General features: G+C 36.0%; 1 protein-coding gene and 1 long non-coding RNA gene across 3 annotated transcripts in view; both read left to right on the top strand.

Annotated features, from left to right (window-relative positions):
* LOC124173172 overlaps nucleotides 1-18,516 on the top strand; it is a 246,228-nt gene that overhangs the window by 145,138 nt on the left and 82,574 nt on the right. The window lies entirely within an intron of this gene.
* LOC124173185 lies at nucleotides 10,214-17,388 on the top strand. Its single transcript, XR_006868426.1, has 2 exons — nucleotides 10,214-10,824; nucleotides 16,561-17,388. It is a non-coding gene; the product is annotated as an uncharacterized LOC124173185 (long non-coding RNA).

Below are 18,516 nucleotides of genomic sequence, written 5' to 3' on the forward strand. Positions count from 1 at the left end.
TAGTAGCAGTTCTAGTCTACAAGTCCGCTATCATTCGTATGGAGATAGAAGTAGACGAGGTAATAATAAGTGAAATGCCTGGTTTAAAAAACCATGTAATGATGGGGAAGTATAACGCCTCAGTCGGGGAGGGAGGAAGGGCTGGGAAATAGGAGATTTTGGGTTAGGAAACGCGAAACGAGCGGGAAGAGAAATCAAAAATATATTGCAGGATAAACAAGTTATTCGTCACAAAGACCTAGTGCAATTATCCTAAAGTGCAAAAGTCCACCAGGAAGAGTCCAAGGGATACGGAGATACATCAGAAAGACCACATAATAGTAAAACAGATGTAAAGGAATGGCGAAAAATATATCGCATTCTCCCTAAGGTGAACGAAACGAAACGTAATATTCAAAAGACTCGTATAATAATAAAGGTGAGGAAATAGAACGTTGAAACTTTAATGGGAATGTGAGGATAGATTACTAGAAACCTCTGGAGATTCGTATGACAAAGAAAACTTGGATAACGAAGGAAATTAAAAAAGAAATGGCGGTGATAAGGAAGTGGAAGAACGTAGACACAGTACAGGGAAAATTCTAAGTAAAAATAATCATCTATTACGGTGAGAAACTAAGAAGGGAGAAAGAATTGGTGGAAAACAAGGAGAGACACTGCGAGGAAATGGAAAAGATACAGAAGTAACGAGAGGTAGACGCGTTGTACGTCAAGGTGAAGTCGCTATCTGGCGGCAAAAGAGGACAAGCCATGTCAAAAATTAATGCTAAAAATGAAAGAATGCTAACTGAGCAAATCGAAGCTCAGAGTAGATGGATGGGGAAAGAGGAGGATCTGCATGGCATCGGAAACAGGCAGGAAAGATTAAACATGTAGAAGAAGCAGTGGTGTGGCATAATCTTGAGCCAAGGAAGAGGCCGCTTCTAAGACATGGAAATCAAGGGAGCTCTTCCTGATAAGACCTTCGTCTCCCTGATTTCGCGACAATGGAAAATAAGGCAAAGTGGTAATGAGAATATTAAAGAGAAGAATAGAGAAAAGGACTATCGATTACTTGGGCGAAGATCAGTTTGTATTCAGAAAAGGTAAGTAAAGATGTTGTTGAAGTTTATTCGGGATTGCCACCGGATAAGGTTCTCCATCTCTGCCGACGTTTCGATGGCCGGGTCGTCCATCGTCATCAAGCCCTGATGACGATGGACGACTCGGCCATCGAAACGTCGGCAGAGATGGAGAACCTTATCCGGTGGCAATCCCGAATAAACTTCAACAACATCATACGCCGGGAAAACCTCAGATCTTTCTTCGGTAAGTAAAGATGCTATTGCGGTTATGAGGTCGCTCGTGAAGAGGAACCTAAGCTATAATCAGGTTGTGTTTGCCTTATTCGTGGATTTTGAAAAAGTATTTCATAGAGTGGACTGGACAAAATTATGGATATTCTCAAGAAAATAGGCGTCAATTGGAGGGATAGGCGACTCATTTGTAATCTTCATTTGGCCAATACTGCGCAAGTGAAGGTAGCGGACGGAGAAACTGGGAGGGCAAGCTTTGCCCGAGTAGTAAGGCAAGACTGTTCACTATCTCCATTGTTTTCTGGAGTATATGCTGAGGTGATGGCAAGAGAAGCGTGGGATGAGGTGGGAACTGAAGTAAAAGTGGGAGGAATGATGTAAAATCAGTAAGGTTCACGGACGATCAGGCGTTGATTAGCCAGTCAGCGAGAGGGCTGAAGAGTATAGTGGATGCATTAGACAAGAGATGCGATGAATATGGCATGAGGATTACTCACAAGAAGACTAAAGTCATAATTAAGTTTACCAAATTTCCAGGAAATATAAAATTATCCACGCAACGCTTTACTCCCTCCGAAGTAAATGTTACCATAGAGTAAGAATGTATACTTACTCTATGATGTTACCCAAAATTTATTAAAACAATTAATAATGTGTTAGTACAATCATAATTAAACTACTTGATAACCTTCTGGGGAGGGGTATTAAAGTTCGAGCAATTGGTTGCTGATTCTCCAAAAAGCAATAGATTGATTGCTATAAAATATAATTTGAACCGTCCTTCCCTATATTTGTAGATTTACAGTTCTCCCTTTACGTCATCATAACCTTTTCTAAGTATTCAAAATTTTCTACCCCATAAGAGGATATAAACCTAACGAAGAAGCTGAAACCAATGCATTAAATTTAAGATCTACAAAAATTTATATTTTGCCGACGCGTAATTTTTCCGTTCAAACGCTCATTTATCTATGTAAGACGAAATTGTTTTCTTGATGGTCAGAAATTATAAGAGGATCAAATAGTTTAACATATTTTTTAAAGATTAATTAAGTGGTAACTTATTGTAGAAAATCCAAATAAATTAATTTGTTGATTGTGCGTTATGCTCATGCGTGCGATATGCTCAATATATTTTTTTTGCACGGCAGGCTGAGATTTAACAAAAATTGCTATTTTTTCGAGCATTTATTATGTTTCGTATCTGGTATCAGCTTACTAATTTTTTCAATTCGTATTGTCATTTGTCTTGAGGTATCCTACAGGCAAGACCTAAATGGGATTCCTACTTTATCCTAATTTATTTGAAATGTGCTTTTAATGATGATTCCACGGATAAATAAAAATAAATTGGTCAACTTATTATTTATGCGGTTCGTAAAGAGTCACGAGCTACGATTGAGACACAAGATAAAAGTAGGTGGACAAGAACGGAGAAAGTGAAGCGGACGTAGACGAAGAAGAACGACGAAGTGTAGGACATAGTAAGGGAGGAGAGAAAACTGTGTTACAGGAAAGAATGTTGGGTAAGTGAGAGATAGAAAGGAAATAAGAGATTTGATGGAAAGGAATTTCATAGTGAATTGAAGAGGAAATGATAGGAGGAAGTACAGCCAGAATGTTTAGTAAATACTCATTACAAACCTACCTTAATCGGTAGGTTACTTTAGTAATTATATATAAATTTTGGCACATATTTTTGTACGGATTATATTTATGAAATTTTTATAAGTGCCTAAATTACCATAGCATGCGTCTTCGTCATCCCTCGTCCAGTTGCAGCCTTCAGGAAGAAGAAATTTCCTCCCGAGATTCTACACTTGATGATTACTGTGAAATCCGATAAGGAAATATTTATCTGAAGCGAAGATCAAAAGTTTCTTTGAAATCCAGGGGAAACAGAATACTCCACGAATTATACGAAATAATATATAAACGCATTGTATATTTTTCTTTTGTACTCCACGTGGATTTAAGAAAAAAATTAGATGGACAAGGCTTTATGGGAAAACCTCATGGACAAGAAGTTAAAAACATTTTACCTTCTTCCAGAAATACTTAAATTGGAAAAACTAAGAAATTAATATTTTTATGTATCGGGAGTTCCGTTTTTCATTGAAAACGAAATCTCTAAAACATTTTGACGGGTTGAAACACCATGAAGAACAAACGATATTCTCAAAAATGTCAAGGAATAATAAAACTGTACCTTTCAATTCTTACTTGCCGGATTTTCTCGCTACTACATGAGATTGCTTCAATTAGTAACCAAATCAATTATTAAAAAATTTTTGAATACTTCCGGGTTTTTGGAGACGAAATCTCACCAATCTCTGTGCTCTACACTTCCGTAAATAATATCCATTTCCCAATCTCGAAGACCACCGTGTCGCCTTCAGATTCGTCTACTTCCATGCGGCGCTGAGGCTGAGCACGGTGACACTCGGCTGTTCAACAGTCGCAAACCCGAGCGAGAAGGTTCCCAAAATTTCAGTCATCTAAACCCCATCCCCATCACATCGCCTCCCCTCCCTTCCCTAAACACTGCCCCCTATGTTCCCTGCCTCGAGTCCAAGGCCAATTGCTAGTCGGCTAGGCTCGCTAGCCACTAGGCCGAGTTTTTGAGGGGTGGGGGGAAAGATCCAAAACTCGAAAGTGGCCGATGTATCCGGGAGCCTTAACATCAGGCATGCTGAGGCATAAACAGAGAGGCCAAATATAAACCCCAATGCCTGCTACAGAAAGAATGTTCAAAAATTAAGGCTAAATCATTTGGCTTGATTTCAATGATTCAGGAGCAGACTTAAGCATTTGGTCAATCTAAACTGGAACTTAGCTTGTCAACATTTCGTACCACTGAGCATATCATGCTGTGAATGATGGCCGGTGAAAAGTTGTTTCGTCTGAAAGCTGCCTTAATGTAGCACTGGCTGCATTTCACGCCATAGAAAGCACACCGTCGGGCCACACTGAGTAAACATACAAGTTTTCTAACAAACAGTACCCAAAGTATTTGCAACCGAGTAAAGTAATCTCCCTAATATCTGAGTGTGGATTTGAGCTGTAGATGAAAGGAATTTCAAAAACTCCATTATGAATTAGTCTTCAAATTTCATAGCAAAAAATGAAACATTTACAATTAAGTCTGTCTTCTCATTTTAATTTTTTGCCTTCTTGTTAGTAAATCAGAACATGCAAATAAAAAAATTCCTCCCATAATATTTTTGTTTCTATTTCAGGTACCCCTCATTTAACTATAAACATGTTCCTAAAGAGTGTCATACTAGCACATTTCATGCTAAGTGAGGTGTTTTTAATGCATAACAATACAACTTATATCCTGTGCACCACAAGATGACTTTTCTGGGGCTATTTTAGATTTTAGAGCAAAGTTGCTAATGCAGAGTGATAACAAAATCCAGGTAATTATTATCTTTTGTAGAACCATTTACTTCATTAATACATTGGATTGTGTTCTCCTTTGCTTTTCCCATTCTAATTAAGAGGTGACCGTAGGTTTAGACTTAGCACTTTAGCTGATGTAAAGCATGAATTTTGCTTGAACATTTACAAAACAATCTTTCATTCCAGCCATGTTTTACCAAATACTATTGCCTTGAAAATAGAATTGAGATTGTTTACCATTGGCCTACTACATTAGATACAAGACATTTCTCCTAGGAGATTAGCAGTGTTTTAGTGATTTATAACTAAGAGTTACTTAAATGAAAATAATTACGGTTACGCTTTTTGCCTCATATCATACAAGTCATACCGCTGAAGTTCGCACATTTGACAGTGACTTCCCGCAGAAATATGTCTACTAGGCAAACTCACTTCCTTTCTTTCACCAAGAACTTAGTGGATCTAGAGGTTTTTATCTCAGGTTTCACATTAGATGAGAAAGAAACTAACCAACACATTGGCTCTCAGTAGATTACAGTCCGGTACAGGAATGTGTGTCACAGTTGTAAGGACAAAGCATGTGAGCTGTGAAGTGCCTCCAACCGCATTTTGAATGCAGATGTGAATGAAGGCACTTCACAGCCCCCATGGAGTCCCTCGTCTCTGAAGAAAAATCCTACTCGTCACCAGCCGCCTCATTTCCTTTCAGAGAAAGTACCTGTGATAAGCAACTCACCTCCATCAAAGTAAAAAAGGAAGAGATGCTCATAATCTTGATGAAACAGGATTTCCAAATATTCTATCTACACTTTAAAATAAATATTGAGCATCGTCCATCTGTAGCTAAGTGGCTTGAAAACTACTGAACCAAATGAAATTTAATTTGGCAGGAAGAAACCAGGTAAACTTGATTCGTATTCAGGCAACGTAACGACCTTTGAGCCCTCAAAGTAGGCCCTTCCACAGAAAAATATATTATTCATATGGATTAGAGTATTAGGGGTCGTGCAGATGTGGTTGTATTCCCTTAATTTAATTGTAATTATATTCTTAACAGCAATGTTGATGAAGGTTGTCATTGTCACATTTAAGTGAATGAAAATGAACATTTTTTTATTCCTGCACTCAATCAGAACATCAGGAATTTCTGAGTAAAGAGTTATAAACTATCAATGTCACTTAATATATTTTATTTAAGCCCAAGTCTTACCATAGAAACCATTGACATAGCATATGCTTTCGATATACTTCTTTCATTCTTGATGTCTTCTTTGTGTTCAAAGATTATCTCTGGGGCTTACATCATTATGAAAAACATACTTGCTGGCTTACAGAAATTTAGTTTCTACTTTCTAGTATGCATGTGAATTGATAAGGGCATAAAAAATTAAAAGTGGTCAAGCACCAAAAACTTATTTTACGTAGTAAAAAATGTCCAATATTGAATTCTAAAAAATGAAATTAAAATTCTATTACCAAATTAACAAAATATATCCGACATACCTTCATGTACTAGTTCCATTTGTATGCAAATTGCTAATTTGTGACATCATAATCATGTTTATTATATTTACATCAACTTCGACTATCCAGATTGCCATAGATTTTACTTAAACCAGCATTGTGAGTTCTATCATTACAATTTTAGTATGCCTGCATGTAAACAACCCTTTTTTTAAACAGTTGTGATACACTATACCCAGGATAGAAAATTTCAGAGTTTTCATGACCAAAGGCATAGTTTCCACTATTCTTCAACCAAACCATAGAGATGAGTGGGAGTAATACCGTTAATTACCTACTTAATACAGTTGCAAAAACGACACACAAAATAATCTTCTATGCTAAAAATATTTTATTCATCATGATTTTTTTCAAATAACCCTTATAACTGAAAAAAAAGAATAACACAGCAATCATGAGCAAAAAAATAACCACCATTCTTTTCTGGCCCGTGCACACCATGCATACACTTGAACAAGATAATGTGTGGGCGATTATAGTAGACCAGAATGGAACAAGTACACATTTATGAACCATATTACAACAGGTTCTATTTTTTCTTCATGCATTTATACGACTTGGGTGGTCAAACTGTGCATTTTCGTGTCCATTTATGCATTCCTACATGAAGACATTAACTAGTATAGGTAAGTACCATGTAAACAGGCCTTTACCGTTGCACCAAGAACATTATTTAAGAAAAAAGAAACCTCAAAGTCTCAAACCTCAAAAAGAAACCTTAAACCTCAAACCTTAAACAAAACCTCAAAGAAACCTCAAAACTAAATTATTTAATGAAATTATTTTTTTAAACAACCCTGATATTCATATCCTTAAAACTTGCAAAACCAATCATGCAACAATTATGCATTGCCCTCTAAACTTTTCTTACACAGAAAAAATAAATATAATTTGTTTACATTCACTTGGAACTAAAATTGATAGCCGATCAACAAACTATTTTCAAGGTCTCTCACATTTCATTATTTAGCAGCATAAGGTCAGAGGTTTCTTTGTTCTTAAAAAAATGGAGTATGGAAGAGCCATGTGTGTGCATTGCCTTGCTAAGTTGATAAAGGGTGAATTCGAATCCCAAACTTTCCTAAATATCATTGTCTATTAAACACTAAGTTTTACCAGAAGATGAAATGTCTTCAGTCTTTGGCACTGAAAAACCAACTGCAACATAAATAGCATCCTGCCAAGTGCTCAAAGATAAGGAAAAACCGTTTATTAGAATTTGGACTTGTTACATTTTTTTCCGTAGACCATGGACGAGGACCTTTCATGTGCCCTAATATTGTAGATTACCAAAAGGTATACTAAATTATCTTTCGACCGTTAATCGAAGCGCCTTTTTTGTTAGAATTCCAATTAATGGCCACCGGTAGTACTACAACATTAGATTTCTCCAATTGTGTCACCAAGAATTTAATCTATTACAATATAGAGTTAATCCTCACAACTTTATACAACAAATATTTCAGTCCGCAAAATTTATCTTTCAAGATTCCTCCTGTTGTCGACAAAAACCGAAGAGTGTCACCCTTAACTCTTCCATACTTACACCACGTCAGTCATCAAATAAGAAAAAAGGAAAAGTACTCACCCTGCAGCAACTACTCGGCAAACTTTCTGTCAGAACTGCGTGTGATGATGATAAAATCTTTTTGAAAACACTGCATTCCGTAAGTTTCTTCCAGCACACTGGTCTGGTAGTGGGCAGGCCATCTCCTACAGCTATCTGAGATATTAATAAACAAATTATTAACGTATCACAGCGATTATATTCATGTATATATCACTAGACACTCTGTTTTATTCTCAATACACTTTATTTACACCCACTTCAAGATGGCTCTCATTAACAATTTATTATTTATCTTTTATCACCATAGCATCGTCTCAAACAAAGAAATAAAAATAAAAACAAACATGCTCACAAATAAACCAAACAACAAATGAACTTAAAAACAGAACATAAACTAAGCATTTACAAAAGTGATTTTGATCATAAAGGCACATGCATCGTTATACATCAACAGATCTCGTAATTATCTAGGAAAAAACAAAATGAAGGAAGCATCATTGTAAAGAAAATCGATAGCATTTAATGTGCCAATCACATGTAAGCCGACTAAATCATGTAGGGCATCCTTCACAGTTACTATTGCATGCTACATCCGAAGTGAATATGTTGTAATAATAATCATGATTTTTCCTACTAAGTCAGCAATTCCTTCCTGAAGATTCCGTGAAATTCCCGCTGGTGCGACTCATGTTTTCACTTCAAAATCTCATTCACTGTTTAAATCAGGTACATCGTCAAAAACATCATCTACACACTGACAAAGATCTCAAAATCACACTAGGAAACTACATTCAGTACCTTGATGATTGAAAATGAAAATACTTATGATTATTATGCTCAACGAAAGGACCAACGACGCCAACAACGAACAACAATCGCCTGAGAGACATTTCACGACTCAATAGCAAGGGCTGAGAATATTTTCAACAATTTATGACATGATCATGGCCCTTATATACTGGTTACTAATCTTCCAAGAGGTTCTCATTGAAACCGGTAGGGGGCGCTGTTGCCTCAATCTTCCGACACCAAATAGTTCCTCTGTTGAACGAGTGGCAGCGCGAGGGTGCCCAGGGTTTCTAGTTGTAGGAAAATTAACATGGCGAGTATAGGCGAAACGCTGACTTGTGGTGTTTTTTCCATTTTTTCAGTGGTAAGGAGGCCTTCTGGAGGTTTCATTTTTTGACAGTACGAAACTGAGTGTAGTGGCTAGAAAGTGGTGCTATTAGCTCAGAAAAGTCAGCGATGGTTCAGGAGTAGTGACTTGAAACAAATTCCGTGCCCTCGCTCGTAGTGGGATCCCGTTTACTTACCTGTGAACACCATGGCTTACGACAAGGGATCGTTTTTTGTGCGTGGTTTTAAGTGGTATATAATGCTAAGAAGAAATAAAATTCCAAACTGGGCATTATAAACTCCCATTTGTGGAAGGCGGCGGTAAGTACTCTGAATGTTTACATGTTGCATTTTTGAATAAGTTGTTTCTTGTGCATGGTACCTAAGTTATGATAACGGTGAAGGCCCGAAGTGTCACTAATCTTAGCAATTAAGTTTAATAACAATGCAAATGTTTCAACTGCGTGCCCATATTACAGCATTTGTCGAAAATGAAACACCTATCCCGCTCAACATTTTTAGCCGACCTTATTCCAAGATGGCAGAATGTGGTGGACACGTTAATTTTAATTTTGTAAGTAATGTGTGCCGCCTACTGTCCATCGCATGGCACAGTGAGTATTCGCATTTAAATTTGATATTTTTTAAACATTGTTTTGCTCTATCGGAAGTAGAATCAAACTCTTGAAAAGTTATTTTTAAGTTTTTTTATCTGGAATGGACCTGATGTTTTGGTTTGGGTTTCTTGTTTATATACATTACTAGCTGAGAAGCCCTTTGATTTTGAGCAGTTCGGAGATGAGTTAGAGAATTTGCCTAATTCTTTGTGCATTGAAGTTGGCCGTTGTGCGTGAAAATGCTATTGTTTATTTCTCTTCGTCACAAGGTTCATAAGTTTTGTTCATGGTAGCAGAGAGGAGTACTCCTCGATCGTATCCTACTACACACCGCAAATAAGTGTATTTTTTCTCTATCTTGGCCTCTATTTTTAGCGTATATTAGTGCCTTGCAGGGTTAATAGTCTTGAAGAATCTAAATGCATTGCAATTTAAACAACCGATAAATATTCTTTTACGTTATTTTAGCTCGATCGGATAAAAACCACATTTATATGATGATTTTTGTATGACAGACACAGACAAACATTAACTTTTTATGTAGGATTCATAGATAAAGCGTAACAGGTATCTCGCAATGTCGCGCACAAGAATTTCTTTTGGTTGATTTTGCGTTTAATGTAATTAACTTCATTTTTGCTCTGCCATTTCGAAGTGTTCTACGTTCTACTATGATAAGATATTTTGGGAATTACAATTAATTATAATCAATGACCGGAACCAATGACTGTTTTACTCGGGAGCTTATAAAGACCAGATGCGTGAATTAACAAATTGAAATAGTTATTTAATAAATGCCTTGCAATAAATTTTCTGGAAATAATTGGATGTCGAGGTTTATCAATTTGATCTGCTTCTACAATTGCTGAGATTTATCGATTCGGTTCAGTGCAAATTATCTGGATAATCAAGAGAAATTGGCCATCTTTCACTGCCAAGTCATAAATGGCCTACTAACTAGCCAGTTGCTGACAAGCCTTACACATCCTGCATGTTTCATGAACAATTTCTGTCTAACCGTGCTACTATTTGAAAATACATGAATGCATATTGATGTTGGATCTGTAAGTGGCTTTGAGAACTAATTATTCTTTATTTTTCCCCAGGATTAACTGATATATAAAACCAGTGAAGCATGAAACTTTGTGAATGTAATTTAATGTGAAGTAATTTTGGGAGATGAAACCTAATAATACTGTCTGGAGGAGTCGAACATTTAGATACAAAGAATGATGTAGACCCTCAGATCCAAATATACTGTATGTCCTCAAGAGAAATACAGCTGCCTTCCAGCAATGTGAGTAAATTTGAAAATATGTTAATGTATATTGATGTCTGATCTGAGCTTGTTCTTTTGAACATTTGTGTCCCGATTTACTCAGAGAAGTAATATGAAAATTTTGCTCTCATATTTATGAATATCACTATTATTGTTTATTAATTTAAGTAAGGTGACATGAGCCCAAGTTTTATTTTATGGATAATTTTTACAACTTCAATGTCCAACATCTGTGTGAGGTTTAGGTAGTTTAGACCATCAAGCATAACATAAAAGTTAGTATATGTACTACCAAGCTTGGGTGATCAATCACCTATTAGAGTATGTATCAACGATGTGTAAGCACACCTTACATCTCGCCATCTTTATTGTTCATCACTCTTACACCAGAACTCTCATTCCCAACTTCTGAGCATGGTGGCAAACCTTAGGACTCAACATCCCTTTTCTCCTTTAAGAGACATTCTTACCCTTACATAAACGTAAAGTCTTGAACAAAAACAAATGCAAATCCTGACTCTTACTACACCAATTCACTTATAAACCAAAATAACATTCTTCATTCCAGATAAATCAAAAGTCTTTTTACAAGCTTGGCATATGTTAAATAATCAGCGCATGTTAAATACTGAGTGTTCAGTAAATAAATAATAAATAAATAAATACTAGTTATTCAGTGATCTACATTTTATAATACTGCAAAGAACTAGATTTATTACATTCTCTCATTGACCTCATCTCTCCTGGAGAGTCTTCTGTTTTCCTGTAATTGTTTCCTGCCATCACAGGATTAGGTTGCAAATTCTTTCCTCCATCTACAGTTGAGGACCTCAAATCCGGAAAGCTTGGGACAAAAGGGTTTCTGGATTTCTGGTCTTCATGGTATGTTTTGTTAATTAATTAATTTATAAATGTGTTCAGGCTCTTGTGCTTGATATTTGAGATCCCTAAGTGCCCAGGTTGTTAGTGTATGTTTACAGAGTGTGCTAACATCCTACTCGTCCCAGAACAAGGCTCAGAGGCCGGTGCCACGAGGTGTTTAGTCGAAACCCTATGCAGAAGAATTTTTAAACATTTTAGATTTCTGTTTTTTTTTGGGTTTCTGGATTCCGTATTTTTGGTCCTCAACTGTACTATATCCTCCCTTGGTGTTAGCTCATTGTAGTTCTCTTCCTTATTCCCATTCTCTTGTTCCCTCTGAAGATATGGTTTAGCATGAGAAGTATTCCTTCTATGAGGTTTCCCTTGATTATCATAAATCAACTCCGAATTTCCATTAGATTCTATAATGGTCACAGGATCTTGTCTAAAGGGAGTGGATAGTTTGTTTTCCCAAGCTTGTTTCATTAACACCACATCCCCTGGTTCAACAAGACTAGGCTTTGCAAGACAGTTTAAATGAGCATACAATTTACCATCATCTTTCAACATTAACTCCCTGTCTCTAATTATTACAGCTAATATCAGGTTCACCTGCATACATAACTGTAAATCAGGAATTTTTTTACCAAATCTTGCATCCTAAAAACAACGCTGCTGGTGGGCAACCTGTTACCAAGTGGGGAGTGGCTCAATATGAGGATAGGTATATCAGAAGTTCCTCTATCCAACTTATCTTTTATGCGCCAGCAATCCTTAATCTTTTCATAATGTTCCTGTTTTGGCATTCTACCGCTCCATTTGCCCGGGGCCAATATGGTGTAGAAAAATGATGGATAATATTTAAATCTTTCAGAAACCTCTGAAATCCTGCATCTTTAAATGGTGGTCCATTATCTGATGAAATAGATTTTAGCAAACCATACCGTGCGAACAAGCCTTTAGACAAATAAGGACTGTGCAAATCTAACACTATCAACAAATTGCCACCTGATGGTTAGGGGCCAAGGAAATACAAACTTACAATGGTTGACATGGCAATTCAGATCGTACTATTGGTTCTAGTGGGTCACTCCTAGCCACTAACTGACATTCATGGCAGGTTCTACACCACTGTTCAACATCTTTTTGCATACTTTTCCTCCAAACCTTGGTTCTTAAAATTTTCTTCATACTAACAACCTCCATATGACCTTTGTGAACTACGACATGACTTACACTCCTGGAGAACTTTTGGAAATATGTACTATTCTTGCCCCTTTAATTGGCCATTCCATGAAAATAGGTAACTTTTGGAAATAAAAATATTTTTTTATATTTAACTTATTGTGTCATGATTGTCTTCTCACAAGGTTATATTATGAGTATTTACTAGGAATTTTAGTCAAATATGTTTAAATATGTAGGTAACCTAGGTTCAAAGTCATCTCTTCATCAGCTGTTCAAAAATTGCCATTTTAATAGGTTGTGTTGCCATATCAATGCTTGACTAAATGCTATTTTTATGTGTCTTGGTAATTATAATATCAGAATATAGTACAGTATAAGAGTTTCTATCACAAAATTATATTAATTTTGCGATAGTATAATGGTAAAATACATTGTTTAAAAGTAGATTGTTTCTTTTTCCCGTACGTAACATAAAATATATAAATTTATTTTTTCACAAAGTTTCTTGACAAACAGCTACTCAAAATACAATTTTCTAAACTGGTTTTGTGTCAAACTAAATGATTATGATGTTGTGAAAAAATAATAAAATTTAAACATACCTTAATGTTCAATTTCTTTCTGTCCCGTATGTAACGTTACGTACGGGACACTTCACAACATAATATGCAATATACATAAAAATGAATTCACTATGTCATATAATTACTAAATTTTGGTAATATTTAATTCTAAAGCATAAAATGAAGCGTTATTTACATTTAGGCCAGAAAAGTCTAGGCCTACAGTAATTTAAATTTAAAATTGTGCTCTGGGCATTCAGGGTTGGGGAGTTTGGCATCAGTTAATGGAAGGGCCAGGTATTAAGTTTATGTCATGAAATGACAAAGTGGCAGAGGAGTAGGTGCTGTGGTTGAAAGTATGCATTGTAGTAAACAGAAGAACAAGTAAAATTTTAGGTGCATAGAGGGCGGGTAGAAAAGGTTAGAAAAAGTAAGGTGAATGAAATGGTAAAACATGACTGTTTAATTCCTGCGTTTCATTTGATTTTGTCACCTCAATAATCTCCAGTTCTTCATGACAAAAAGTGGGGACTTAATTTCTTTTGTCTCAGTGTGTGGTAGATCTCAGATGTGAAATCACTGGGATAGTTGTTCTCGATTAGATGTTTGGTGATACTAGAATTTACAGTCGCCTTTAGCCAACACGTAATACATGTTTCAGTGCGTGAGTGATTATAGCATGTTATTTTTGTGACCGATTACTAGGAGGGAATCAAGGTCAGAAAATAAACAATGTGGACTACATGAAGTAATTTTATTTAAGTAAGTTTACATAAGCACCACTGAGTAATGCCTGAAACTTTGAAGATAAGAAATTTAATGCTTTTTCAGAATTTAAATGGTGGTGGAAAAACCTTAGGCAACTGCTGTTGCTAGAGTAAAGAAAATGCAAAGTAAACTAAATGCAAGTGATCATGATGGGTTCTTAAAAAGAAGTAAGAGGATAAATTAATTAAGAAAAAAGCGGAGATAAAATATTACCGACAAAGAAAAAGTATGAAAGGGAAAAAATGACAGTGAATAGCAGGCAAACTTAAGCTAAAAAATCAAGCTCACATCAGTTCTCCTGAATGCAATTTTAGAGAACTGACTGAATGTTAAGAGTAGTGAGGATGAAAATGATGCTCTATTCAATCTGCCAAGGATTTTGCATCAGAATCTTCAGTAGTTTGTTCAAAGACAAGTTTTATTGTATTGTTGTTCAATATTTGTTTGTTCAAGGCATATTATGCTGGAGAAGATTATATAAATGATACCATCATCAAAGTAAAGCATTGAGACAATGTTCAAGCAGCACCAGATATCCTTAGCTTTCACGTGATATGCAATACAAATGAAAGTTTTTCAGGAGAGAAACATTTTAAAGATATCAACTTGAATTTAGACCTGTTTGTTGAAGTGAAGACAGAATTCAGAGGTCAGTGGGTTCTAGTGCAATATAATGGCAATTTATTTTGAGGCAAAATCACAGAAATTGTCTCACAGAAGCAACTGTAAGTTACAGTCATGGTACCTAGTGGCGCAGCGAGGGGGGGGAGGTTTTTGGGGCATAATCACCCCCAAATCTAAATTAGTTAATTGGATTAATATTACTTATAGAAAAGTGTAAGGATTAATAAAATATCCCTCAGAAAGCTGTAAAACTCCCCATTTTGAACCATTTATCTTAAAAAATTTCTGGGGGAGGGTCCCCGTACCTCCTGCTTGCCCTGGCAGGTATTCCATACCCCCCATCCCCACTATTAGTCGCCCCTAAAACCTCCTCTAGCCTTAATTCCTAGCTGTACCCCTGATGGTACCCACCAGTCCCCAGAACATTATAAATGGCCAACGCTGCCCGATTGTATTGTATACAATAGAGAGACAGAGGTGATTAAAGCTATTTCTCCTCCTATAGTGTTGAACAAAAAAAGACGATGGAAAATTTAACCGTAAAGATCTTAAATTATGAACTCTGGTATCTTTCTCCTTGTTTTTTTTTAATAATACCATGGTAACAAGATTAAAGTAGCTGTATAATTTTTTTATACCTTAATTGTATTATAATTAAGCTAAGCAAATACAAGTTAATTGATCAAGAAAATAATGCTTATAAACATACGATCTTCTTATATTGTAATTGGCTTAACAACCTTTTCTGATAAATGTGTTTTTGACCATGTTAACTCTGCCTGCTTTCAATAACTTTTAGCCTGAAGTGTACAATGTCCCGTACGTAACACCCTTGTCCCGTATGTAACAAAAGGTGAAAAAATTGTAACTTAGTTGAAAAAAATTTGTTAATAATGTTAAGTATATGTACTTGAAGCATACTTTTTAAGCTATATGAAAAAAAATACCACAGCATTATGAAAATTCTAATTGAGCTGAAATATCATTTTTCATAACATGAGCCAAACAAGTGGTTGACTCAGCTTGTCCCGTACGTAACAGGCACTTATTTTTTCTTGCAGCAGTTGAATTGAGATGGGGCAATGTCCTTATGGGCCATGTTCTCATCTCTAGCAAATTCCAGGTTTTTAAAATGATCACTGGCAAATCTATTATATATTGGATCATGAGATACATTTCACCTGCATCTATCCTGCTTCTCAATTCCATTCTCACAGTCTAGAGAAGGACTCATTATTGTTCATATTTCCACATGATAAACTGGTATATGAAACCAGTGAACCATGAACTTGTGAAAATAATTTGATGTGATGTAGTTTTGGGAAATGTGTTCTAATAAAACTCGCGCTTTCAGTGGGATAGTGTTTACTGCTGATGGCTCAATTTTTTTAGCTCATGCTATGAATTTTACATTTTGACTTTTAGGAATTCATGGATGACTATTTAATTATTTATAAAATCACTAAGAAATCATTACTTTAAATGCCAAATTTGTGAACTAATTTTTTTTATTGATCATTATCTAATTGTAAGCCTGAATATTTATTTTTTTCCTATTCTTATTCAGTTTATACAATAATTTACTCTCACTCACATTACTAATATTTGTGTTCTTTGTGACTTAATATGTTTTAAATGCCTTGGTCTAATTTCTTAAATTTTGGACATTTTTTATTTTAAATTTCTTATCATGGTTTTGTTATTAGCCCTTATACTTGTACTAATCCTTTTTTATTATTTGTTCTATCAGCTAATATGATGTCTGTGAAACTCCTTGAAGGCTGTTCCTTAAGATGATTCATCAGTGGACTTCAATATTCAAGACCTATGGTGGCTGTTTCCTACTAGAATTCAAATGAAGAACTTACAGTCAGCTTTTATTTAATCCATTTTCAGGAGAATAATTGATGCTTTTTATGGCTGTCTGTTTCATGACATTATAGAGAGATGTTGTTTGACGAATTGATGTAGAAATTTACTTCCTTTTGATAGAATGTATACCTGAAAATGTTTGCTTATCAATTTTTCTCGGAAATAAATGTTGGTAAGCTTCAAAAGGTGTTTTTTTTCCTGATAGAGGTAATCCTAGTGATTATACTATTGATAAGAGTACCTATTAGTATATACCTAGAGAACTTTTTACTCTCTCAGATTTTTCCCAACACTGGAGAGTAGTGCATTGAAATGGTCTTGTATATTTTACAGCCGCTCTATATTTCTAATTCAATAAATGTTATAGGGTGCACTTCTAAAGAGACATTAAATAGCATAGGTTAATAATTAACTATATTTCCTTTGTGATCTGGATATTGTGTCATTAATTTAGAGTAATAAGAAATTGATTAAGTACTGTCTTTAGGCCTCTGCACATTTTTTCCAGCGACTGTGCTGTGACTGAGTACATGCCCAAGGAGGTTTCTTTGGAGGCTTCTCGTAAGGTCTTTTTCATGGCTGTTTGTATCTCTTCTATGGATGAAGAATGGGTTCATTTCAGGGCTGCCTTAATCCTAACTTGCACAAAAATATCTGATGGGGTGACCTCCGGACTACAGGTGAGGCAGCATACGAATCTGGTGTTTGGCCAGGAACCAGGGTGTGGATTCGTAGCATGTTGTGGGAAGGAGCCCTTCAATAGGTGGAAGAGGGGACTTCATAGTCTCAACCTCGCCTGAATAAAGGCATATTATTATTATTGTAAAGGCTTTTAACTCCCTCAAAACTTGTGAGTAGGGCAGAACAGAGTCGCTAGAAGCCTCACAACTTATTTCGTTTCCTAAAGATATTTAGCATAAAACTTAAACTTTGCTCGACTGTTGATTCCATTTTTTTCCTTGACAAGGTCGGCCAAGGGGGGGGGGTTTATAATAACTTACGTCCTTCCATAGCTTAGAAAGCGATCAGATTGGTCTTGCAACAATGATTAGAGTCCATTCCTCCTTCTCCAAGTAGTTTGATCCCACTCCAACCAATTGGGGTGGCACGGGTTATTCAATTGCATCACTTTCAGAATTCACCCTGTATGTTATGTAACTGCTTGCATAACATAACCCTATATAAGCATGCGTAAGGTGAACTGATCAATCATATCCTCACCATACGTTGGCATCTGGGAGACCGGACCCTAGGCGACGAGAGAGTGACTCTTTGTTGTGTTTTGTTAAAATGACCATTGGAAGTGTTGACTCACTCTGTAAAGAAGACTAGCAGTGGCCATCATGAGATCTTATTCTATCTCCATCTGGCGTGCAATTGCACGGATATTTCAATGAAATTAGAATAGGGGCTATTTCACCATCTTGCATGTATTCGTTCTAGCACTTTATCGCTTTGCACGATGTTATTTTGACAGCGCCTTAGTAAATTCATCAGTTTGTGCAATTATGTGCACGGTGTAAAATGGCCGTTAACGGGAGAAATTCCTTTTAATGTACCTATATGTTTTTTTCCAACTGCCGCCGCCTTCGATCATAGCATTTAATCAGAAAATTCCGAGAGTTAGGTAAAACCCTAATGCAGATAAATTTATTGTTACTTTGGCTTCACTAGGTCCTATTTACCCGCCGAAACTAAGGAACTAGTGATTTACAGCCCATAGCGCATTTCCATGGTGAAATTATTCAATGAATCTAATCATTCCTCCTATAATTCGTCCACATCCGACTCTTATCACTCCATCTCGTCCCGATTTGCTTTCGAACCGCCGCCG

This window comes from Ischnura elegans (genome assembly GCF_921293095.1).
Source record: "Ischnura elegans chromosome 13 unlocalized genomic scaffold, ioIscEleg1.1 SUPER_13_unloc_4, whole genome shotgun sequence".
NCBI classification, from domain to species: Eukaryota; Metazoa; Arthropoda; class Insecta; order Odonata; family Coenagrionidae; genus Ischnura; species Ischnura elegans.